The 20,191-nt window shown below is 45.8% G+C and overlaps 1 long non-coding RNA gene across 11 annotated transcripts in view; it reads right to left on the bottom strand.

Moving 5' to 3' along the window:
• Positions 1-20,191, bottom strand: part of LOC116442482 — a 34,401-nt gene that overhangs the window by 12,554 nt on the left and 1,656 nt on the right. For 5 of the 11 annotated variants that reach the window (XR_004239565.1, XR_004239570.1, XR_004239563.1 and 2 more), the window contains 3 exons: positions 12,698-14,225; positions 12,553-12,597; positions 11,489-11,617 (listed from right to left, as the gene is read on the bottom strand). This is a non-coding gene — a long non-coding RNA (uncharacterized LOC116442482). Of the gene's footprint in view, positions 1-4,500; positions 4,846-6,165; positions 6,420-7,097; positions 7,185-7,296; positions 7,334-11,488; positions 11,618-11,885; positions 12,017-12,552; positions 12,610-12,697; positions 14,226-20,191 lie in introns of those variants that run through there. The other 6 variants (XR_004239566.1, XR_004239567.1, XR_004239571.1 and 3 more) reach the window with 6 other exon arrangements.

The raw sequence follows: 20,191 nt of genomic DNA, 5'->3' as shown, positions 1-20,191 counted from the left end.
CAGAAAGGCCATTAATCTCCTACTAACAGAGCAGGTTTTCCTGCTCCATTTTCAATATTCTGATGATTTTCACTAGCTTCTTGGTGTTTATACATACAAATTGACAAAGAGTCTTTTTCTCAGAATAATCACCATTATTACCGTTATTTCTGGTTTTTAGATTTTATTTGAATGGTGAAATAACTATTGAAAAATATTTTGGAGCCATCTGCCTCTCATGTGTCTCGAGAAATCAAATATCTCTGCGTTGCTCTGAATTATACTGCTACTATTAATATAGTCACAGTATCACCTCAATGCAGGTAAGGAAAAATAATCTCTATGGACTCTGAAGGTGGCTAATGCATCTGGAACAATATATTCAATTAACACGCAACGTACTTACCTGATAACAGCTACAGATACTGTGTTTGGTGAGAAAAGGCAATACTTAATCATTAAGCATCATTTAGAATAGGAACTACTGTTGTAATGCTAGGTTTCCCTGAGAGCTCAGTGGGGCTGCTTAGGGCAGGTCAGCCATTTTGCCCTCCCGGAGTCCTTTTTTGGGTGGCTCTGCACTCTTGCTCTGGCCAGCTATCAGCTCTACAACCCAGTGATGGCAAAGGAGGCAAGAAGAGTCTCTCCATAAGGATTTCAGAGGACATTTAATGATTACATCTCGTCCTGGCGACCCCCAGAGGCAAAAAGACCTCGTGATGTGGGCGCAGGGGGGTTTTGTCAGCTCGCAGGGGTGGTACATGGGCGGAGTTGGGGTACAGGAACCAATAGGGAGAACCCGAGGGAGGGGCCAGGGCTAGGGGCAAGGGAAAGTGGGGGGGGGGAACAATATGGGATAGGAAAAGCAATGGGTAAACAGATGACCACAAACTATTTTAAAAATTTGTTTGGTAATAGCAAGAATTCTACTCTCCTCCCAGCTGGTACTCCTTTAAAACAATTAATTTTCAGTCTCTTCTGTTTCAGATCTGAACTAGTCTTTCTCCACATTACTCTGTGCTCATCTGAAATCCCGGCTGGGTTCCTACAAGCTGTGTGCAATGATGTTTCAGCGGAGTCCTTAAGCTCTGACAAGCAAGCTGCCTTTCCAGGGGCTAGCCAGTGGTGAAGCAAGTGCATGAAAACAAAGCCTTGTGATCAGGATTCAGAAGATTTGGTTCAATGCTAGTCTAGACTTTGAATCGGACATTAAGAAAGACACTTCCCCTACCTGAGGCGTATCCTGACCTGGTATAAATTGCTGTAAAGTCATAGCATCAGTGGTCCTAAGCTGCTGAGCTACTCTTTTGCCTCTGAATTCCCTCAGGTCAAGTGATGGCTTTTTTTGCATTTACTAGGGCACTGCTTGTTTTCTTTGTCCCCAGGTCCATTTTTTCCTGTGAAGGCTGTAACCTGCTTAAGGGAAGGAATTCCTTTTACTCTGTTTGTACAAGACACAGCACAACACAGAGCTGATCTTTCCTTGGGCTTCTAGGATTTATAATACTGGTTATTCTTTAATTATAATTAAATATTCTAAGCCTTTAAGAAATGAATGGTAGCTTTCCTTTAGTTTGTTTAGTGGGCTGTAAGAAAACAAGTCTGGAGTCTCAGAAACTGAAGGACAGCAGAGTGTAGGATTTGTATTGTAGATGACTGCATATTTGTCTGCCACTGTGTATTGGCAAGATGTACAGCACCAAGGAGTATTAAATAGTTTCAAGAATAACACACTGGATGCTCAAGTGTTGCAGTGGGGATCCTGCAACACGCATATATCAAACCAGGAGTCCCGTGGAAAGGAAATATATATGGACAGACAGATTCTTGATAGCTGTTTCAGAGATGTTTATTTCTCCAGCCGCATGGCCGGGGCTCTGCCGAGGAACTGCTACAGTCACGGGACCAAGGGTCCTTCTGCCCGCGCAGGGAACACAAACCAACCAATGGGAACGAGGCTGAGCAGGGACAGGGAAGCCCCGTGTCTGTGCCCTCAGGGCCCCTCTCCCAGGGCTACACGGCGGGGGAGGGACCCCAACACCTCACCCATTTTATTTTAATAAAAGGAGAATGAAAACAACTGGATAAACATAACAAGAACAGTTTCAAAACAAAACAAGCCACCCTCCTGAGTCTTTAAATGTCCAAACAGATTCTCTGGAACATCTTAGGGCTGACAGAAGGGAGACAGAATTCTCTGAGCATGCTTTGTGGGGAAACTGAGGCAGGAGAGGGTTTAACTTCTTCCCTCCCCCTTTTCATCCCCCACTCGGCATTGGAAAGGGATTTTTGGGGAAACAACTGGCAAAAGCATGGTTTTGTGAGGGAAACCATGGATGAAAAAACGGATTGGGAATACACTGGGGGTAATAGGACATAGGGTAAAAGGGAAAGGTGGGATTAGGAAAGGGAAACTGTAGGGGGGGCTTACAATGGAGATATTGTCTAACATGACTACGATTTTTTGCATATATACTGCCTTTTACAGGAACACCATCAGGCCCAGTGACCTGCGATGCTTGTAACCCTTTTCTCCCTAGTACAATATTAAATTCCACCACCTCTCCATCTCCCAAGCTTGGGATGCATTTTTCAGGGTTATTCTTTTTAATAGCAGTTCTATGCACGAATATGTCTTGCTGGTTGTCACACCTTGTTATAAAACCATAATTTTGCTTAACATTATACCATTTTACTATCCCTAAGGTCTTAGTTACTATGATCTTTTTCCGAGTGGCTGCTGTTTTTTGTCTCGCTGCGTCTTTGCTCTCTCCTTCGGTCGCTCCCGTGTTGGAATTGTCGGGGCTGCTGGTGCCTGCGCGCTCTTCCCGGGGTCGCGTTCGGGGCTGCGCGGGCCGGGCCGGGCCGCGCCGCTCAGTTCTCCGTGCGTCGCCTCCTCTGGTCGCAGCTTCGCTGCCGATGCCGGGTGCTGCACCCACGTCTCGGCCGGGCCCCCGAGCGACGACTCCCCCGCTCCCTGCTCCAGCGCGCGTCTCGGCTGGGCGCGGCTCCGTTCCACCGCCATTGCCGCCCGCCGCCGCCCGCGCGCCGCCCCTCTCAGTCGGGCGTTCACGGGGCTCGCTCCACCACGCGCTGTGCTGCGCCGTGCGGGCACCGCCGGGTCCCGCCGCTCCTCGCTCCGCCACCGACACTGCGGCTCGCGTGGCTCCGCCCGCACGCGGGAACTGCCTCGCTGCTGCTCGCAGAGCGCTCGGTGCACGTGGCCTGGGCCGCACGGTCCCTGCGCCAGGCTTCCCTTCGCCAGGACACAGCTGACATCGCTCAACAGTCTCGGTAACTAAATAATATTCACGAAAATATTCTTCCATCGGCATATATTTTGACTCCAGTATTAACTGTGTCCAAACGGTTTTCCAAAAGCCCTTGGTAAGAATTAAATCCCAAGAAACATAGAAAAAGTTCTTAAACAACCATGCCAGGAAGTGTTTCAGTTCTTTTTGAGCTTGAATCAAGCTAAAATTTACAAATCGTTGTTCAAGAATCGTTTTAAGTTTAAGATAAATGTCCATATGCGGCTCTGAGAGCCAAGAGTCTTCCCATGGTTCCTCCATAGTTTAGATACGGAATAGCAAAGCAAAACCAAGAAGAGGAATCCAAAGTTTCCACGGTTTACTCACACAAATCAGTCGCTTAGGGATCGGGGATCGTTCTGCTCTCAATTCTCCACCATTTGTTGCAGTGGGGATCCTGCAACACGCATATATCAAACCAGGAGTCCCGTGGAAAGGAAATATATATGGACAGACAGATTCTTGCTAGCTGTTTCACTCAAGCACACTTTAAGGCAGACAGTTTCAAAACTCACTTTAGCAAAGGGGGAACCAAGCCACAGCCATGCTAAATGACTTATTCAAAATCATATGCTGGTGGTCTGTCTAATGGAGGCTGTATCCCAGTGCTCTCCATCAAGTCATCGAGGCTTTAGTGCCACTCAGTAGGAACCAATAACATTACCATGATTTGGACATAAAATATTCAGTATCCTTGCTCACTGGAATGAATGAATTATTTACCCGTGTTTTAGGAGCTCTTGCTGTATTTCCATAAAAGCCCTTTGCTACTGAGCACAGGTGTCGACATTCAGCTACCAGACCCACAGCCTGACCTAAAATCAGGATGAACTCCCTGCGGATGATCAGTAAATTAATGCAAAGAGGTTGAGTTCCACCTAGTGGTTACAAACGCACCAGCAGATTGTTTAGCCTGGAGGAGACTGACGGGACTTCATCGCAGTCTTCAACATCCTCCCGAGGAGCAATGGAGGCGCAGGTACTGATCTCTTCACTCCCGTGACAAGACTCAAGGGAACAGCTGGAGCTGTGCCAGGGTAGGGTTTAAGCTGGATATCAGGAAAAGGTTCTTCACCCAGAGTGTGACTAGGCTCTGGAAAAGGCTCCCCAGGGAATGGTCACAGCCCCAAGGCTGCCAGAGCTCCAGGAGCGTTTGGACAATGCTCTCAGGCATGGGGTGGGATTGTTGAGGTGTCTGTGCAGGGCCAGGAGTTAGAATCCATGATCCTGATGAGCCCCTTCCAACTCAGCATATTGTGTGATTCTGTGTCTCTCAAATGGGTTGTTTTTATCCCATGCACCTCTCCCAGGGCCCCAGAAGCAGCTGGGCAGCCAAGACATAACATGGTTTTTACTGTGTCATCGCCACCTATTTGGTCCTTTGATTTCTGACCAGTCTTTTAGTCTTTGCCTTTCTGGGGCATTGACAGCCACACGTCTTCTGCCTATCAACTCTCTTTAGTTTTGTTCCTACTCTTGGGGCTCCTGGGCCCAGAAGCACCACGGGAGAAGAAGAGCTCCAGCCTGGTACCACAGCTGTGTGAGATGCTCAGCCCTGAAGGTAGGAAAGGAGAATAGGAAGATCCAAGTGCTTTGCACTGACAGCATGACATGTGGTGGGTCTGATTTTAAGCAGAGAACAACACAGCCTTCCCTATTGTTCTTTACAGTTTATTTCTTCATACAGCTTCCATCCTTAATGACTGGAAATTTTGTGGATTTTTTTTTTTTTTAATTAATCTAAACATTTACTTCGTGTTGGAGTTTTGCTTCATTTTCATTAGCTTCATTTATCCTTCTCTTTAAATTCTTATCATTTACCTCTATTATTAGCTTACTGCACAGGCTCTAAATCACAGTAATCTTTCCCAAAGAGTTGCAAGCAACTCCTGCTGATTTTCAGCATCCCACTACCTCACAGCAAGGAGGATTACTGGAAAGACCAAGGGGCTCAAGAGACTCACCATGCTGTCTTCACTGTACTATTAACTCTTGTGAATTCAGGCTTATGCTAACAACTGGTAAATTTTAGGTAATGCTTGTAAAGACTACCTGGGAGAATGAGCCACTGGTAAAAATGAGTATAGCAGATCATGCTGGGCACTGTAACAAGCATTAAGCATTAGCTGATGTCTGGAAGGCTTTAGTCTGCACAGAACTAGAGTGCTAGAAGGAAGTTGGAATCTTGGTCAATGCAGACAAAAAGAACTTAATAGGCTAACAGGAAGGAAAAGAGGAGAAAGAAGAGCAAGCAGGAAACAAGGTCAGCTGGGCTTGAAAAAGAGCCCTTTTCAAGCAAGCTAGAGAACTTGGAAGCCCAGGAAACTGCAACTAGATAAAAAGACACAAGGCCTGAGGCAACACAGCACAGATGTGGATGTGGTGCTCGAGGAGGCACTAGGCACTGCTAGCAAGAATAGCCTCTATAACACAATGCAGAATGTGCTAGACCAGATGGGAACACGTCCTTTCCACACTGTTCTGTTCTCTATGTACTTGTGTTCCTGCGACTGTAGGATTGTGGTCTGAGGTTTCAAGGTGAAATCTTTAATGGAGGGTAGAAGATGATATCACTCCTCCTTCTCCCCTTATAGAATCACTGAGTAATTCAGGTTGGAGGGGACCCCTAGAGGTCCGCTCACCCACTCTCCTGTTCAGAGCAGAGCCATCTTCAAGGTTAGATGGATTTTGCTCAGGACCTTGCTTAGTCAAGCTTTGAAAAACTCCAGCAGCCTCTCTGGGCACCACAGTGGTGATAGGTTCCCAAAGAGGCTGCTGGATCTCCATCCTCAGTGGGAAGAGTTTTTACCCCGTATCTAATTGGAAGATCTTATTGTTTGTGTCTGTTGCCTCTTGTCCTTTCCTTGTGCATCTTGAGAGTCTGGATCCTTCTTCTTGTAATCATTTTCTTTGTCCATGCTTTTCATAGTAGAACACACAGTAGGGTCTCACCTTCACCTTCTCTGTTCCAGGCTGGACACACTGAGCTCTTTCAGCCTTTCCTCACATGTCACATGCCAGAGCTTCAAACAGCTTGGTGGTCTCCCACTACTCTTGTGCCAGTATGTTGGTATCCTTCTTATCCTGGGGAGCCCAAAACTGGGCACAGAACTCCAACTGTGGTCTCACCTGGGTCAAGCAGAGAGGAAGGATCACTTCCCTGGGTCTGCTGGCTACATCTTACTGAAACATCCTAGGAAGCCAATGGGCTTTTTTGCCACAAGGCCACACCACTAGCTCATGGGCAACTGGTTGTTCACAAGGAACCCCCTGGTTTTTTTCTGCAGATCTGCTACCTAGACAGTCAGCCCCAGCCTGTATGATTGCAAGGGATTACTCCCTTCCAGGTGCAGGACTTACATTCACTCATTCAACCTTCACAGGGTTACTGTCAGCCCATTTCTCCACCTTGTCAAGATCCCTGTGAATGGCAAGCCTAATTCTCAGTGTAGCAACTGCTCCTCCCAGTTTCATACAGCTTGATAAGAGTGCACTCCTCATTTAACAAGATGTTAAACACAATGGTAAATGAATTTCCAAGAGTTTGTTCCATAATCTTCTAAGAGACTGCAGTTAGAACTCAGGTTATATCCACATGCAGAGTGTTTCAACATTATTTCACTTGAAGTTTTGCATTAAGTTTTCCCCCAGTACCTCTGCTCAGAAGGGTTGAGAAAAACATGACCCAGAGCTGAATATTTCCCTTTTCTTTTCCTACTACTGACAACCATGAGAATGCCACTTGCCTTGAAAAATTTGCTTTTTTGTTTATCAGCACAAGGTCTCCTCTGGCTGACCTATGCTTACCTAGATGATTTGCACTCATAACTATGACAGCAAGGTCCTTTTTGTGTGCTTGTGTCCAGCCTTGGCAAATGACCTGAAGCAGCACACCTGCTAGAACAAAAATATGAGTGCACACAGGGAGTGTATGGATCAAATATATAAATTATCTGGGAGGCAGGTGCCCCAAATTGATTATGTTAAAGGGGAATATGACCATTACCTGTATGAAACAGATTTCAGGGAATTTCAAGGAGCTTCTTGAAACAAAGCAGTAACATGAAAAGAAGTAAAAAAGAAGCATGAAAATTTGTAACAGCTTATTATTATAACAGCTGTAAAAGGCTTCTGTAAAGACATGGTCCCCCACACCCTTCTCTATAAATTTGAGAGAGATGGATTTGATGAGTGGACTGTTAGATGGAAAAAAAAGTGCTTCGATGGTCATACCCAGAGGGTTATGGTCAATGGCTCAGTGTCCCAATGGATATTAGCGACAAGTGGTGTCCTTCAGGGGTCCATACTGGGATCAGTGTTATTTAAATACCTCCATTAATAACACAGAGGAAGGGATCGAGTGCACCCTCAACAGGTTTGCAGATGACACCAAGCTGAGGGTGCAGTGACACACCTGAAGGACAGGCCAATCCAGAGGGACCTGGACAAGCCCCAGAAGTGGCCCATGGGAATCCCATGAGGTTCAACAAGAGCAAGTGCTGGTGCTGCACCTGGGTCCAGACAACCCCCGAGATCAATCCAGGCTGGGGATGAGCAGATGGAGCAGCCCTGGAGCCTCCTTTTCTCCAGGCTGAGCCTGCCCAGCTCCCTCAGTACTCCTGGCACTCTAGACCCTTCCCTAGTTCCATTCCCTTCTCTGGACATGCTCCAGCCCCTCAGTATCCTTGTCATGATGGGACCAGAACTGGACACAGCACCCGAGGTGCCTCAGCAGTGCCCAGCACAGAGGGCAGTCACTGCCCTCGGCCTGCTGGCCACAGTGACGCAGGCCAGGTGCCATTGGCCTCTTGCCCACCTGGGCTCATGTCCAGCCACTATCACCAGCACCCCCAGGTCCTTCCCCACCAGGCACTTTCCAGCCTCCCTGCCCCAGCCTGGAGCTGCCTGGGAGTGTTGTGACCCAAGTGCAGGACATAGCAAAAAGGTGTTTACACACATCCAGTTAAAATACTCGTGCTAGAGAAGTCTTGGATTTTCCTTCTGCATTAATTGAACTGGCACAGCTGCGTGTCCACAGCCCTTGGCATCTCATGTCCTCAAAGGCTACTGCCAAAACTTTCCCTACCTGTCCACACTGAGTACCTCATTTTTACCTCCAAATGTTCATTCTCTGCCCTACAGATTATTTCAAGCTTTACCGCCAAAATTTTCCCTACCTGTCCACTATGGATTGCCTCAGTTTACCTCAATATTTTCATTCTGTCCCCTACAGATTAACTCAGATTTTATCCCCAAAATGTTAATTCCCCACCCCCCCCAGATTAGCTAGATTTTACCACCAAAAATTCTACTGATTAGCTCTGTCTTATTCCGAAAAGGCTCATTCTGTCCCCTGCAGATTACCTCAGGATTTTCCTCAAAAATACTCTATCCCTTCCATGTTACCTCAAGTTCTACCCCCAAAATTTTCCCCACCTGAACCCTGATTAATTCATTTTTACCTCAGAATGTTCATTCTCTGGCTTATAGACCACCCCAGGTTTACTCTCAAAAATTTTGCTACCTGTCCACTACTTACCACCTCATATTTATCTCAAAACGTTATTTTCTCTTCTCTACACATTAACTCAAATTCAGTTTTACCTGAACATGTTCATTCTCTCCCCTACAGATTACTTCATATTTTATGCTCAAAACTTTCCCTAAGTGCCCATTACTGATTACCTCATTTTTACTGCAATATATTCCTTCTCTACCCTGCAGATTAACTCAGATTTTACCCCTAAAATATTATTTTTCCCCATACATTACCTAGATTTTACTACCACAAAGCATCCCTGATCACCACTATCTTGTTCCCAAAATGTTCATTCTGTCCCCTACAGACTACCTCAGATTTTGCCTCAAAAATTCCTTGTACCTTACACATTACCTCAAGTTTTACCCTAAAAACTTCCCCTCTGTCCACTACTCATTTCCTCAATATTTTCCCTCAAGATTTTCCCTTTCTGTCCATTACTCATCACCTCATTTTTTACCTCAAATTCATCATTCTCTCCCAACAGACTACCTGAAGTTTTACCCCCAATATTTTCTCTACCTGTCCACTACAGATTACATTATTTTATCTTAAAATGGTCATTCTCTCCCACAGAGATTATATCAACTTTTAGTCCTAAAATTTTCCTTCCTATACACTACTGATTATGTCATTTTTACCTCAAAATATCCATTCTCTATCCTGGAGATTATCTCAATTTTACTCCCAAATTTTCCCTAACTGTCCTCTACTGATTACCTCAGTTTACCTCAATATTTTCATTCTCTCCCCAAAAGACTAACTCAACTTCATTCCTAAAATATTCAGTTTATTCCCCTCTGCAGATTATGTAGTTTTTTTGCATTCTCTCCCCTATACACTACCTCAGTTGTTCCCTAAAAACAAGTCCCATACTTGTCCCCTGTAGATTAAGTAAGATTCTAATGCCCAAACCCTTCCATAAACTACCTCAATTTTCCCTGCAAAATGTTCATTCTGTTCCTTACAGATGACCTCAAATTTCTTCTCCAAACTATTCAGTCCCCTACTTTCTCTCAGAAAGGTTCTTTTTTTCTCTCTAAAGTGCCCCAGATTCACCACCCAAGAAAGGCTGATTTTGTTTCATCTATATTAATTCAGCATTTGTCTCAAAAACATCACCCGTGCTCCCCCTCCCAATCCATTTGCTTTTCCCTCAAAAACGTTCATTCTGTCTCCTAGAAAATTACCTTAGATTTTAACCCCAAAACATCCCCTGATTACCTCAGGTTTTACTCCCAAGATGTTCCCTACTGATTACCCCAATTTTACCTCAAAATGTTCTCTCTGTCCCCTACTGATTACCTCAGATATTAAACCCAAGATGTTCATTCTGTCCCCTGTAGGTTACCTCACATTTACCAAAAAAAGTTCATTCCGTGCCTTACAGATTACCTTAGGATTTACACCTAGATTCTCCCTACCTGTCCCCTACAAATAACCTCACTTTTACCCCAAAAATGTCACCTACTAATTAGATCAGATTATACCCCCAAAATATTCATTATGTGCCCTGCAGTTTACCTAGATTTTAGAACCCCAGATCACCTCTTTTATCCCCCAAAATGTTTATTCTGTCCCTTACAGATTAGCTCATGATTTCTTTCCAAAATAGCCACCATCCCTTACAGATTACCTCAACTTTTATCTTCAAAATTTTCCCTACCTGTCCAATACAAATTACCTCAATTTTACCCCCAAAATGTCTTCTACTAAGAACCTCATTTTTACCTTCATTCTTTCCCCTAGGGATTACTTCAAATTTTATCACCCAAATCCTCCCCACTTCTGCACTACTGATTACTTTGTTTTCATCTCAGTATCTTCATTCTCTACAATACAGCCTTTATCTCCCAAATTTTTCCTACCTGCCTCCTACAGATTACCTCAATTTTACCCTGATGACACTCAGCAACTGCTCTGCTCCTCGCCTAGCTCACCACAAATAGCTATTTCTATTTCCTTCATATAGATAATAATTTCTCACATTTTCAAGCCCTTAATTATAGTTTCATTTATATATTAAAAAGTTGTATTTGTATTTTCAAGCCCTATGGATCTATTAAGAAGTTCTTATATTCTTAAGCCCTGTATATAATATGGCAGGTACGGGGGTTTATTTCGAAATCAATTTTTATATAAATTATTATTACCTGTCGATATACACAAATAAATGAGAACATTAACAGGATTTAGCATTTTACACACCCTCCCTATGAATTTTCAGGCATTTTTGGGCTGTAACCACCTGGGCTACCACACTGCCGTAAAGCACTCTACCACCTCATGGCGCCACACTGCCGTAAAGCACAGCCACCGTCCCGCCGTGCCCGCCACACTGCCGTAAAGCACAGCCACCGCCCCGCCGTGCCCGCCACACTGCCGTAAAGGAGGGCCGCCGTGTCGCTGCTCCCGTCCGGAGCCCGGCGCCCTCCCTCCTGCCGTGATTCCAAAGCGCCTCGAGTGGACTCTGTGCACCTGGATAGAGTCCTCAGGAAAAGCGAATTGCGCATTTCACGTAAAACAGAGCTGCCTCCGGTCCCCTTCTGTCCAGCCCAATTCCTGCCACAGTTCTTGCCTCTTTTGATCTAGTCCTTGTTTCCCAACTCCGCCTTCCCGAGGCTTCTCTAAACTGCCTCCGTTACTCACGGGGACTCACCTGGGACAGGAGAGCCTGGATGTGCCCCTGAGTTCGGATGCTGAGTTGCCACCCCAGTTTTAATCACACTTTGCATTCCCTCGGGATTCCTGCGGCACAGATCCGTTTTTCTTTGCATCCCAATTACCTCTTAAAGCGAAAAAAAAAAAAAAAAAAAAAAAATCTCCCTAAGAGGCATTATCCTATTTTTCCTGCCTCCTACAAAATAACATAGACTGTAAAACCGTGTCGTATTCCCCATTTCCTGGCCATTTTCCTCGTCATTAATTCCTAATGAGGCCACCAGGCATTGCTGGATCGTGCCAAATATCCCCAATTCTCCAGGACTGTCACCAACTGTGCAAACACAATACTGGGGGGGAATCCGTGGCAATGTAGCCGAGACATCACCCCAGACCTGGCAGCGTGGTCCCAGGGGGTCCCAGTTCCCATTTTAGGGGGCACAGAAGGGGGTTCCAGAGGAGATTCGGAGATTCCTGACGCGTGTCCCCCCAGCGTAACAGGCAGGTACGAGCCACGCCCCCGTCTCTGTGGATTTTGATTACTTTATAACGAGGAGTCATTGACAAAGCACTGGGGAGAAAGACACGGGGAACACCCTCTAGGAGCGCGTCCTACAGTCCCCATAGGGGACCCAGGGCTGCCCCATAGGGACGAGACATTCCCTTAGCCCCCCCCCCTCCCCGCTTCCTCCCCTCCAAGACCCCCACGGCCTCAGGGGAGGAGTCAGGCAACCCTGTAGGGCCCAGGACCCACCACCCCATAGCCTCAAACCAAAGAACCCCTTCAAAATGACGCGCATCAGCCCCCCAAAGCCCCCCTCCCCCCCCAATAAGGAGACCCCACCAAACTACTAGGAATCCTCCAAAATTATGAGGGACTCCCCCAAAATGATGGGGAATCCCCCGCAAATGACAGGGCAACTTCCCAGCATTATGGGATTCCTCCCCCCGCAAAATTACTGCGCCACCCCAAAAATTATTTTAAACCCGCCAAAAATTATGAGAGAACCTCCGAATTTATGGAAACCACTGCCCAAAATGCCAGGGCACCCCAAAACTCACCAGCCCGTTGCAGTTTCCCCATCGATCGTCCGCATGTGCTGGATCCTGTCGGGGGGACTTTAGGGGTGAAATGGGGGAGGCTTTGGGGTGACCCCCCAATCTGTAATAATTAAGGGGGGGTGGAGGGATCCCTAAATGAACCCACCCGGGCGTGGCGGAGGCAGCAGCAGTACCGAGATCCGTCAGCGGGTGGCAGACGGGACGCAGACCCCATCCATATCCCAGCCGTGTCCTAAGAGTGAGCGGAGAGAAAAGTCGGGATCTAGAGAGCAATTAGTTACCAGACACAGAAAGCTGGCCACAGAGGCACTGGGAGCAGAGAGGGATGGCGATGGTGGGGAACAGCGGTGGGTGCAGGAGGAAGAGGGAAGAATGAACCTCTAGGGATAGGCAGCTGGACAAACAGATGCAAAAAGGGGAAAAATAGCAGCAGGGTACAGAGCAGAGGGGAAGGATTAAAAAGTGGGCACAGCAAGATGGATGGAGAGAGATGAAAAAAGGAAAAAGCAACGGGCTGTGCAGCAGGAAGGGGGGAATTAAAACACGGGGGGGGGAAGAAATAAGATGCAGGGAGTGCATGGGATTCAAAGCAAGCAACAGGGAAATGGAAAAGGAGAGGCAGAGAAGGAACCAGCATCACACTGTCCACAGGGCTGAGAAGGAAGAAACTGAACCACAGGGAGCAGGACAAAGAGAGTCAGAGAAATTAAAAATACTGATGGGCTACAAGACAGAGAGGAAGGAATGAAGAAACAGGGAGCTGGAGCTGGAGCCAGGCAGAGAGAGATGGAGAAATTAAAAACAGCCAGGGGCAACAGGGTGCAGAGAGAGGAGAAGGGAAAAACAGGAATATGGAGCTGAACACGGAGATGGCAAAACAATATGACAGCAATGGGCTAACAGAGGGAGAGTAAGAAATTAAAAGATAGGATAAAGACCTGACACAGGATCACCTGCACAGGAAGCACAGCAGGGAGAGAGGAATTAAAACAGGGACAGAGAGCCCAAGGTGGGCAGGAGAAAGAAAGATGGACCTCAGGGAAAGAAAGGAGGAATTAAAGATTGTGATCCAGCCCAGACTGAAAGAGAAAGAAGTAATTGATAAATAGGGACTGGGAACCAGAAAAAGGAGAGACAGAGAAAGAACACAGTAGGCCACAGGACAGAGAGGAAGGATTTCAAAATGAAGGGCAGGGAGCAGAGCAAAGAGAGAGAGAGACAGAAATAGACTCACTCCGTGCTACAGAGCCAAGCAGAAAAACCTTGAACAGGGACAATCTGCCAGACAGAGAGACACAGAGATAGGAGAAACACTAACAGGCTCCAGGACAGAGAGGGAAGAACTCCAAAATACTGCCTGGGAGCCAGAGACAGAGAGACAGCAAAGGAAGAAGCAGCCAGGGATTATAGGGCAAATACAGGGACAGGGAACCGCTCAGAGAAAGATGGAGAAAGGAGATACAAGGGAGTCAAAATTTAAAAATTGCAGTGCTGTGGGAAAGAGGGAGGAGGGGGGCAGTGGAGGGGCAGGGAGTGTCCTGGGAAAGGGCCCAGAGGACTCATCACAGCTCTCCTTCTTGGCACTGTTGGGAGAATTTGCCATTCCAGGTGTATCTTTCTCCTTCTCTTCTCCCTTCCTCTCCTGTAATTCCAGCTGCTGGGCTGTCCTCCACCTAAGAGAACAGGTGTCTCAGATCTCTTATCTCTTATTTATTTATTATCTTATAAGATAAGATTTCTTATCTTATTATAAGATCTCTTATAAGGTGAGGCTTCCCAGGCACATGACCCCCACTCCCACACTGCAGCAGTCTCACGCTGTGGTCACACAGAGGGACCCACAAGGCACAGTCACATTCCAGCTGCCAGGACAGACTGTCACACAGAGCTAGCCAGGACATTCCCGGTCTCATAGCTGACCTCCCCGTGGTTTTGCCCCTAGAGACAAACAGGTCCCATCACATCCTGAGCGGGTCCCTGGAGATGCACTTGCCCCCAGCTCCCAAGCCTTCACCTTTACACCAGCTGGTCCATCACATACACATCTACACTCACTCCAGTCACGGACTATCCCCTTATTTTCCCACACTTGTTCCTTCTCTAAATTTCTCATAATAATTTCACCATTTCTTGTACAATCCCAACTGGCTTTTTCTCCTTTGGATCGTGCTCCTTTTCCTTCTCTCTGGACAGGTGCCTAGGAGGCATGTCCCTGCCCAGCCAGCCCCACAGCCCAATCCGCTCCAGGAAGGGATGTGAGCAGAGTTGATTTACCAAAATATGAATATCGATCTAATATCGGTATCCAACTGAGACGGACACAAACTATCTAACAGTTTAGAGTTAGAAAGTGTATGTTTTATTTGGCACCAGGCACTGCGTGGGATAGCTCCCTAAGATGCAGGGCCCTGATCCAAGCAAACACGACACTTTTTATTTCCAAATATTATGAATATCCAAAATACAAATGCATATTCATAACATTAATACCTCCCATTCTCTACTTCGTATAGAAATGAGCTTAAATGTCATTAAGAATGCATAGTGTGTGTCCTGCATGGAATCGGTGGTCTTGAATTGGGTCAGTGGTCCTAAAAAAGATGAAGTAACTCATCTTCCTCATTTTGACCTTTTTGCCTTTCTGAGCTTTAACAATCCTAATTACTTTAGTGACCTCTAAGTTTCTTCTTTCATGACTTTTGGACAAGTTCCCACAAAGGGAGGAGATTGGTGATTGTCCTTGCTCTCTACAACAACTTATCAATGTTTCTACTGCTCGTTCTAAGCACAGCTAAGCAAACATGCAGATGACAGATCATCAGTTATTTGGCAATCAGTTACTAACATCTTAAAACCCATTTCAGGTCCAGCTCTCCTAACTATTTTAATTAACTCTCACTGGGCCCAAGTTCTTTCCTATTCCAACTAATCTCAACACAGCTAGCCTATAACTAAAATCTTTATGTTTCTTCTAAATCTATGTTTCAGAGACACAGTTAAAATTTACAGTGAACACTGTGTCTTCTTCCAGTCCTTGTACTGGGGATGAGACAGTCTGAACTGACTGCAGTTACTGGGTTTGTGTGGGGCAGGCATGTCAGGTGAGAAGAGAGCTCCCACCTCTGTTACAATCCGGTATTAAACACAGAAGAGCAAAGAAAATTAAGTCTCTGTGTATAAAATGGAAAGAACTTTGAAGGTTCAAAATATACCCAAAAACGAGATTAAAACCTGCTCCGTTGCAGGGTCTGGGGAACCCCTTTGGGGGGGCCTTTGATGGGCCACGACACCCCCTTCTGCTACGGATAAGCTTTTTCCCCGCGGTGAAGGGGCCCCACAACTGGGCTCCTCTGCACAGTGGAGGATGGGTGGTCACTTCGTCTCTGACCAGAGGCTTTTCCAACACACACCCAAGGTCTCTCTCCCTCCACCCTTTGGTGCGAGCCTGGCAGCTGATAGCCTTGGGGCTGTGGTCTCCACCCTGAAGGTGCTAAGCTTGATCCCTCTGAATGTATTCTTCTCCCCCAGACCAGACCTGAGTCATTTTATCTTATCTCCATCAGCCAGCGGTGTGTAGGGCCTCACTCCGAAGGCCTGTTCAGGGTATGGTGGTATTCTCTGCAGCTTTTGTAATACAGTTTTAAAAGTCCTTCTTGAAAATGTTTAAGTTATAAACTATAACATTTCAATGTCTGACACACCTCCCACCAGCTGAACTGTTATCACATAGTTTAACAGTTTCCACAGAACAAAGAAGCCTCAAAATTATCTGGAAAGCCTCAGGCAAGTTGTAAACGCAGCCATTAGCTAAGTAAGCAAATAGTACTGAACTGGTGGAAGGCTGTGTAAGAAATGGAGGGGGGAACAAAAAACAGTGGTCCCAGGATGTTCTGCAAAATGCTATTTGAAACAGTCTAAGGAATCCAAGGCAAGAAAAGTAGCTGGACGTGGGGCAGAGAATACCTGTAAGGTGAGCCAAAGCTGAGACCTGAAAGGCATCTCAGGAAGTTGGGTGACAGCAAGAGAAACTGAACAGGTCACAAGCCAGGGAAAAAAAAAAAAAAAAAGGAAAGCCGGTTTGACAGCTTTATTCCCAGGGTGTTTCGCACACTTTAGCCATCCCCGGACGGACAGAACTGCTGATGTGGTCAGACACAAGGAAGCTCAGCTGCACCAACTATTTAGAGCAGGAATAGCCTCCACGTCACATAGAGCAGGGCTGCTCCACAGAATCCAGTGTAACCACGCCCTGCACACTTCGACTGCAGATACATCAAACAAGGCAACATTTTTTTCAAAATCCATCTGCACCTAGTCAAGTTGCAGAAGTTGCATTTAGGTATGCATTCATTTCACTCACTTCCCCAGCTTTCATTCACATTCATTCAATTTATCCAACTCTGTTCACACTGTTAAAACCGCTTACTCACAGCCCCCGAGGGGTGCTGGTTTTGCCAGGATCCATGTTGCATGTAACAAAAGGGATGGGCACCAACCATCACACTCTTTCAGTAAATCTTGTGTTATTTTCCACTGGCAGTGGAAAACTGCTTTGGAAGGGTCTTGAAAGCTCATGGGACCCAGCACTGACTGTGGCATCCATGTGCTTAACAGTCTGGCTACTTCTGCCTCCGTGCACGTCATGGAACTTCTTTGCTCATTTTCTGTTTCCTCGTTCTATGGTCTGCTCCCAGTTAAACAAACAGGAAATAAATGGTATTTGTGACATGCTGTATCTTCCTGCCATGTCCAGCATGTCAGATGGTAGGATTTTCTGCTGACAAGTTGTCTATGCTACAGAATGCAGAACTTCTGGTTTGAGAAAAACAATTCATTTCTCAGATTGTTTCATGCCTCAAGCTGTGGTTTTGGTTACTAACACAGGCCATTCTTTTAACCTTTGCTCTGCTGTTTCTTTTGGTGCTTGCACACAGCCACTTCCATTCATACTTTGTTCATACCAATCAATATTTCAGTTTCAAGTCTCTGAAAGCTGATTTTGCTTACTACAGAGTCAGCTGAATACCAGAGTCAGGGCAAACAAGGAAATACTACAGCTGCAAGTGGAGGACACCAGAGAGAAAGATTTACAGGGTAGCAAGAGGTTACAGCAATCCAGCCACAGTGGTTTTTAACTTGAAGCAAAGGACTTGATACTTAAGGCTGGAATCACTATGAAAATAACAATAATTTGGGACTCCTTGATACGGTTATCCCTTTTGCCTCACCCAGTTGTGTTGTTTGACATAAATTGGTTCTGTTTAAAGTTGCTAAGGAAGTCAATGATTTGGGCATTACCAACAAACAGGATAAATCCAGCAATGTTTCTTTGTTTGCTTTTACTCAGGCCTGATCCAAAATCCTTCCTGATTGTATTTAAGTGGACAATAGAACATGCTTGCATTTGTAGCTTCTTTCTGCTTGTGGTGCTTCACTTTACTTTCCTGCTCCATACTGTTAACACTGTTTCAATAAAGTATTCAGCAAAGCTCCTGGTAGTAATTCAGATTTCTGGGTGGATTAATGCAGAAATGTATGTTTTAACTGGAACTGGCTGAAAAAACAAAAAACAAATAAATATAAGCAAATTACTGTACAGTTTGCCTTAGTTTTTATTATTATCTACTGTTTAAAGTTGGCAATATATTGCTGACTCAATGTTTGAATTATTTGCTACCTTATCAGTCAGTCCTGAAACGACCCTGAGTATGGATCTGAGTTTTATTATCCTTGATGATATGTTGACAACCTGAGAATGCAAATATCCACACCTAGAGCATAAACCAACCCAGAACTGTCAATTTACTTCTCTAAAGCTGTGACGTGGCAAACTCCTCCTTCTACCTCTCCTTTTCTAATGCTTTTTAAAAATCATTTCATTGGTTCGATTATCTTAGCAAGGGGACAGATATGGGGAAATATGCCCAAAGAAAAGATTCTTACATAGCCTCCAACAACAAAGAAAGAGCTTACCACAGGCAGTACCACCTGGGCCTTACTTCTGGGGGTGGTTCTCTCTGTGGCCTGAACAGTGACTGTGACTTTGTCGCTTCACATGCCTTTTAAATCAGGCATCAGCAACAGGCAACACAGGCCATTCACTTTATTTTCAAGGTTAATTTCCTGATCCAGAGGGAGCAGTTGATACTGTCCCTGAAACTTGCATTGCCAAAGGGTTTCAGTATACCTCACCCGTCTTTCGATTCACTATTTGCTGTGCTTCTTCCCCTTCCCACAGACCCTCCCCAGCCCTACTTCAGCACTAACAGGAACCTGGCACTGCTGCTTCTGTCGTGGTTTAACCCCAGCCAGCAGCCCAGCCCAGGCAGCCACTCACTCACTCCCCTACAGCGGGACTGGGGAGAGAAATCAGAAGGGTAAAAGCTAGAAAACTCCTGGATTGAGATAAAGAAAGTGTAACAGGGAAAGCAAAACCTGCACACGCAAGCAAAGCAAATGAAGGAATTCATTTCCTGCTTCCCAAGGGCAGGCAGGTGTTCATGTCCACTGTTAAAAGCTGCAAATGTTTATTAAACTATGGAGGTAGATGAGTTCTCCTCTGTGGTTGAAGGAGGATACGCTTGCAGAATTGCGCCAATATAACCGGAACCATATGAATTGCCAAAGATGTGTCTTTGCAGCTTGTAAAATATGTATTGCCAAATATGTACTGCTTCCGCTTATAAGTTATGTAAGTAAAGAGATATTATACCAAATATGGAAGAGAAAGATGAAGGTCATGAAAAGGATACAAGAGGAAGACTCCTTACTTCCTCCCAAAGCCCACCCGGAGGCAGAAAAGACCCCCTAGCAACTAAAAATACATGCGCAGAACTAACCACTAGTGAGGAAACGGAAGGACGACAGAAAGACACGAATACGGAAGTACGAAAGTATAAAAACTCTGCCCACAACTAGAAGTGTGTGACAGTTGGTGGAGCGGAGACTCCCCTGTCACCCAGCGCTGCTTTTGCTCACATTCTACTTGCTTAATTATTAATAAATTCCATTCAAGAAAATTAAAGTGTGTTATTACTTGATTACAAAACTTATAACATCCACGAGAGCAGGGCCCCATCACATGTCGCTGCGTCTTGGGAAGACAAACGCTGTAACATCAAATGTCCCAGCCTTCCTCCTCCCCCCTCCCCTCTCCGTTCCTCCCTAGTATACTGAGCATGATGCCTTATGTATGGAATATCCCCTTGGGTCACTTGGGGTCACCTCTCCCGACTGTCCCTCCTCACAGCTTCCCACACACCCCAAGCCCCCTCCCCAGTGTGGCAGTACAAGGAATAGAAAAGGCCTTGGCTCTGTGCAAGCACTGCTCAGCAATAATGAAAACATCTCTATTTTCATCCCTGTGTCCAGGACAGCCTCATAGCAAACAAAACACAGCCTCATAGCAGCCACTTGAAGAAAATGAACCCTACTCCAGCCAAAACAAGCACAGCTTCACAGCCCTGCCAGGACACTGCTGCAAACAGCACTGATCAGCAGCTCACTGCCACTCGGGAAGAAAGAAAATTAATGGCATCACCACATAAATACTTGAGTTACTTGTGTATGCTATGTGTTTTATCCTGCATTATATGCTTAATGCCCTGTACTAGATTCATGTTGGTGTAGAGAAAGCAAA

This window comes from Corvus moneduloides, chromosome 4 (genome assembly GCF_009650955.1).
Source record: "Corvus moneduloides isolate bCorMon1 chromosome 4, bCorMon1.pri, whole genome shotgun sequence".
NCBI classification, from domain to species: domain Eukaryota; kingdom Metazoa; phylum Chordata; class Aves; order Passeriformes; family Corvidae; genus Corvus; species Corvus moneduloides.
Note: the sequence above shows the minus strand (reverse complement) of the source record. Positions and strands in the feature narration are given on the sequence as shown.